At 31.5% G+C, this 6,000-nt stretch overlaps 1 non-coding gene across 1 annotated transcript; it reads right to left on the bottom strand.

Annotated features, from left to right (window-relative positions):
- Nucleotides 1–699: 699 nt before the first annotated feature.
- Nucleotides 700–2,329, bottom strand: LOC107359350 (uncharacterized). Its single transcript, XR_016199366.1, has 3 exons — nucleotides 2,253–2,329; nucleotides 1,397–2,205; nucleotides 700–1,320 (listed from the first exon to the last, which is right to left on the bottom strand). It is a non-coding gene; the product is annotated as an uncharacterized LOC107359350 (transcript).
- Between the last annotated feature and the right edge of the window lie 3,671 nt (nucleotides 2,330–6,000).

The raw sequence follows: 6,000 nt of genomic DNA, 5'->3' as shown, positions 1-6,000 counted from the left end.
GGTGTCGATTCCTCCCCATTTCCACAACCAGTGACCTCAGATTGGTGTGGAAAGTGGCATAGGGAAGGTTGAACAACCGTCAAGGAGTCAGTCACAGGGGACCTTGAAGCCCGTTAGAGATAACGAAACCCTCATAGATCTTATTTGACTGCTCACTACCTTCAAAAGAGTTAGACTTCAACTTGACTGATAATAATGATATAATAAGGTACTAATATTATATCAGTTTTTTCATTTTATTCATCATTACAGATAATTCAACATGAAAAGATCATTCAAATTATCTTATTCAATAAATGTAAAAATTTAAATTATTTTTTTCTGTTCATTTACTTAATTAGTCATAATTAATAGCTGTGTTTACAAAGAGTAATTATTTAAAATCCAAGGGTTGATCAATATTCAGATCCTTTTTACTGAAGGGCAAATTAGCTTTACAAATCAAATTCACTTTGCATGTGACACAAAAGGAGAATCTAGCAAATTAGATCATGAAAAACATTGTGAAATTCCTCTCCATGGTTTGAATGGTACCATAGATTTTGAAATTCAATCATCGCACCATAAAATTTGATATTGAAGGGGTTTCAATCTTTAAGCGGAAGAAATCGTACTTGTATGCATCACAATATGAGAAAAATAGCGAAATTCTTGATGCAAGGCAACGAGTTCTCATTTTTTCAAACAATATGCAATTTAGTCAAAATTTATTTATATTTTCAAGCAAAAAATCATATTAAAACATTTATTAAATACATTAAAACTTAGAATTAGAATGATAATGACATAATGACAAAATTAAATCTTACTTAACTCTTTGCATACAGCTTTTTTATAAACTGAACTGGAATATAAGTTGAAGTCAATGCTATCATTTTATTTTCAAAATGAATTTGTCCCATTAATGTCCACACCTTCTTGCGAGTATCGAACATCATTATTTTCTTTAGTGACTTTATCAAGAGTATTATATTCGACTTATGTTGATCCATCTGCAAGTCATCAAAAGATAGATGCATATCTTCGAACGGTTTAGACTTCTCGATAGTTTTCTTTAACATATCGAAGACGCGAAAACTCAATGACTTCGTAATGATGTAACATACATTGTTTACGATGCATGCATGGATTCGATGTTCGGCAAATGGGCTATTGTACCAATGAACATGTTCCACAGGTAAAAAGACATATAATTTTTGCTCCTTTTGAGTGTAGCAAATTATATGCATCTCTCCTTTGTATTCAATTAGAGTGTTCTTTTGAAGATCCACCCAATGTGTAATTTTCTTGACGCCATCCTGAATGTAGGCTCTGTAAGAACTGGAAAGAGAAAGAACATAATATTACATTAATTTAAAAAATGTTCAGAATAATAATTGCAATTAAAAAAACTCACCTTTCTCTATCAAATTTTGGCTTAAAACAATCATGAAGTTGATTATAATAAGCGCTTGGAGATCCAGACATCTCTAAAAACCGATATTTTTTTCTAACAAGATCAAATCTAATCCCAGTTCGGCCAGAATCAAAGATAACGTCGACCACATGTTCATCGGTTGCGACTTCAAAAGTAATTTGTGCATCTTCGTCGAATGAAGCACAATATGACCAAAAATTGTCACCTCTGTAACAACTCATACCAATTTTGTTCTCGGCCAAAAAATAAAGAGAAATTAAATGTTTCTCTTTGATTCGGCAATTAAAACATGAATTGCGGCATTCATTTGGTTCACATGATAATGCATCAAGTTCATCTGGAAGATTTTTAATGATAAATTCATTTTCTTTTATATGCAAATAACAGGTTTTGAATGTATAGCACCAACGTATACATTTCAGGAGCTCCTGAAGATGAACGATACGACATTGATTATGCTGAATCCAATTCAAGATGGCTCGAAAAATGCTGAATTCAGTTTCAATACATAAATCCAACGACAGAATGTATTTGACAGCTTCCAACGGGAATTCCAAAAAATATTCACCATTAATGAGTCTTAAAAAATTTTTACTCAAAAAAGAATTGAGCATGTTATAGTTGAATGAAGTTTCATTTTTCAAATGGTTAATTAGCGCCGGAATATGTTGAACTGTAAAATTTTTCCCGAAAAATGATTCCGAACTTTCTAAAGATGGTATCCTCTGATGATTCGAAACTTCAATCGGTATTTGAACGTTGCCCATTTTGATTTAAATTCAATAAGACTGACAACAGATTAAAAGGTAACAGAGAACAAGATAAAACAACTTACTTTTTAAGTTGAACTTGATTCGAAAAAAAAGAAAACTATAATATAAGAAACAAAAGACACACTTTGTGTCTGACAAAGTCACAGGTTGAAATGATAATTTTGAAAAGCTAACAGCTCCACAGACAAAGATTAAAGGTTACTTTACTCCAAAGAGTAATTTACTCTTTGCTTTACTCTTTGTCCACAGACGATCACAAGTAGACCTGCGCATTCCATGCTTAATTTTTTTTGTTTATCTTGTTGATCAATCACCGCTAATTGTTAAATCTTCAAATTTTAACCGTTTATTGTGCAAACGGTTTTTGGTTGAATATCTTTTGGATCAAGATAACAATGTTTCAAATGTCAACAATAAATATAAGTTGAACCTTTTACTGTTTCCAATTTCATTTCTTTAGTTAATTGGATAAGATTTGATGCCATTACATGAAACCCGAGTATTTAACACAATGATGTTGATTTTTCTTTAGTCTCGAGTAACAAATGAACATTAAATATGTTTCTTTTTGGCCATTGGATTCAAATTAAATTAAGTGTTCAACAGAATCAACAATTTCATTTTCAACTAAACAGTGTTTAGTAAACACTGATTTATCAAATGGTGATTGACTCAATTGACTTTGCTATGAGATGTACATGGCTTGGAGACAGTTTCCCGTAATGAAGTTATCTAAAAATATTGTCAATGCATAATCAACAACCAGCAAAGTGGAAATAAATATAATTTTAATGAACTGTTAATTCAGCCATCAAAGATTAAAGCAATATCTCATCCGTCTGAGCAACTTGGCTATAAACATCTTGTTTTTTGATGCTGATTATCCAAAGATGAATAGGCTTTAACTCTTTGTTTTAGGAGAAGGTTTATTTGCTTTGGATCTTTTGCTCATCAATTATGGTCGGTAACTTTTTCGAAAATTATCTACAGTATCCACGTTTTTCGTCAATTTGAAAATTTGTTGTTCAAGAATAACTAACGCTGTCTCAATGAGATGCCTGATTTTGAAGATTCTTGACTTACAAATGTAAATGCAAAAAAACGCTAACAATGTAAGAGGAATTAATTCTGCGTGTTAACTTTATGCACTGGCCACACGCTTTCTCTAGTTTGTATGCACCACAAGACTTTGGTTTATTGGGCCACTTTCCAACTAAAGAAATGTCAAGCGAATTAAAAAATAACAAAAGCAACTCAATTTCGGCTAAAGGTCAATATATTAAACTATTGAATGATAACTTCACTTAATCAATTTACAGTTGTATCTCCAATACAGGAAAATGTAATAAAAAATTGGTAATGAAATTCGTCAATGAATCCTACCCTATCCCGCATCGTTCGGATGCAACGGGTAGGTTTGACAACCGCCCAACAGTTAATGGCCTAAGACTTTGACGTTAAACGAAAAGTCGACGACTTTTATTTCTAACAGCCCTAGACCCTGTCAGACGCTGCCAAACCTACTTGACAACACACTACCTCTATTATTGAAAAGGTTTCAACACGACTATTAATATTGATATAATAAAGTACTAATAATATATCAGTTTTTTCCGTTTTATTCATTATTACAGATAATTCAGTTCGGTAAGATCATTCCAAGCACATCATTCAATAAATATCAAAATTTAAATTATTTTTTCCTGTCTATTTACTTAATTCGATCATTATTAATAACTGTGTTTCCATATTCGTAATTATTTAATGTCCATAGATGCAACCAATATACAGATTCTTTCAACTGAGGAACAAATTAGCTTTACAAATCAACTCCACTTTGCACATGAATAGGAGAAGGAAGCTAAAAGAAGAAACTAGCAAATTTTGGCCTAAAAAATCGTAAAGTAGATTTTAATAAGTGTGCCGAGGTCCAGACATTTCTAAGGCTTAGAATCTAACAACAGATTGTAAGCAACGATGGATAGAACTCTTAGAATTCAATGGAATAAAGGTCGATGTCAGTAACAATGTCAAGCTCTAGCGACATTTGTCAATTACATTTGTAAGCTTTGCTTTCATGCGACATTGAAGTGATCTGTTTGATGAATATTTGTTCAGATCAATAAATTGAGATAATATGGTGATATGACGTATTTATACTTACAGTAAATTCACTGCATGCTGCACGTGGAGCCTCAGATCATGACTGATCGCAAATTTATTTTCACTGTGTACGATGAAGTCAATCCACATTCAAAGATTCAAATTCTGAATTAAAAATTTTATCTGATGGACAATCGTTGATGAAATTGACTTCAAATTTGTCATTTGGTCTCTTCTAATACAGTTGAGGCATCAGATTATTAACCAAATTCTTATCTCGAAAGACAATTTTGCATATATTCCTAGTCCAACAATAAACCATCAAACTAAATAACAAAAGGTTTTTCCGCAAACACAATTCTACAAAATACGGATTCTGCTTTTTTCCCCTACCCTGTTCAAACGGATATTTCTCAGACACCTGAATTCTGATTAACCTCTGACTATTTTTCGGACATGTAGTGTAATCGAGACTTTTTTCGTTTTATTCCTTGTTACAGATAATTCAGCATGAAAAGACCATTCAAATTATCTTATTCAATAAAGTCGAAATTTAAATTCTTTTTTTCTGTTCATTTACTTAATTTAATCATAATTAATAACTGTGGCTACAGAGTTGTGATTATTTAATGTCCGAAGATTCAACCAATATTCAGATCCTTTCAACTGAAAAACAAATTAGCTTTACCAAACAGCTCCACTGTGTACGCACATGGGAATGTAGCAAATTAGATCATGAATCACATTGTGAAATTCATCTTCATGGTGTAAATGATTCCTTAGATTTTGAAAGTCAATCGTTTCAACATCACTTTGATCTTAAAGAGATTTCAATTCTAAACTGAATAAGTTACAATTTAATAAAAGAGCAAAAAATAGCAAAATACTTAATCCAAGGCAACGAGTTCAATTTTCCCGAGATATTCTGCAATTTAATCTAATTTTACATGACATTTTGTAAAAAATCACATTAAAATTCATTTAAAAGTTTTATTAAGTTGATGAATTACAAATATCTCAAAGTTTTCGATACAACATTTTGAACTGGTATGAAGTTGAATACAAAAATCTGATGGTGATAATATTAACATACAACATGTAATGTTAAATTGGATCTTACTTTACGCTCTTTTTTGAATACAACTTTTTTATAAACTGAACTGGAATATAAGTTGAAGTCAAAGCTATCATTTTATATTCAGAATATATTTGCCCCATCAATGTCCACTCCTTGTTGTGAGTATCGAAAAGCATTATTTTCTTTTGTGATTTTATTAAAAGTATCACATTCGACTTGTGCGAATCAAGCTGCAAATCTCCAAACGTCAAATTCATTCCGTCAAACGGTTTACTCTTCTCGATAGTTTTCTTGGTCATATCGAAGACGCGGAAAGTCAATGATTTACTAATGATGTAACACACACCATTTAAGATGTATGCATGGACTCGATGTTTGGCAAATGGCTTATTAAACCAATCTTTGTGTTCAACAGGCAATATATAGAATAAATTTTGATCCTTTCGTGTATAACAGATGATATTAATTTCTCTGTTATACTCAATCAATGTGTTCTTTTCAAGATCAACCCAGTGATCAATTTTCTTAAGTTCATCTTGAATGTAAGCTCTAAAGGAACTTGAAAGGGAAAGAACAATATACATTAATTCAAAATTGTGGTCAACATAATAATCGTAATAATACCTCTC

Source organism: Tetranychus urticae, chromosome 1, assembly GCF_039701765.1.
Source record: "Tetranychus urticae isolate SD_2017Ah chromosome 1, NJAU_TeUrti_SD_1.0, whole genome shotgun sequence".
In the NCBI taxonomy this organism is placed as follows: Eukaryota; Metazoa; Arthropoda; class Arachnida; order Trombidiformes; family Tetranychidae; genus Tetranychus; species Tetranychus urticae.
This window is presented reverse-complemented; position numbering and strand designations above follow the sequence as displayed.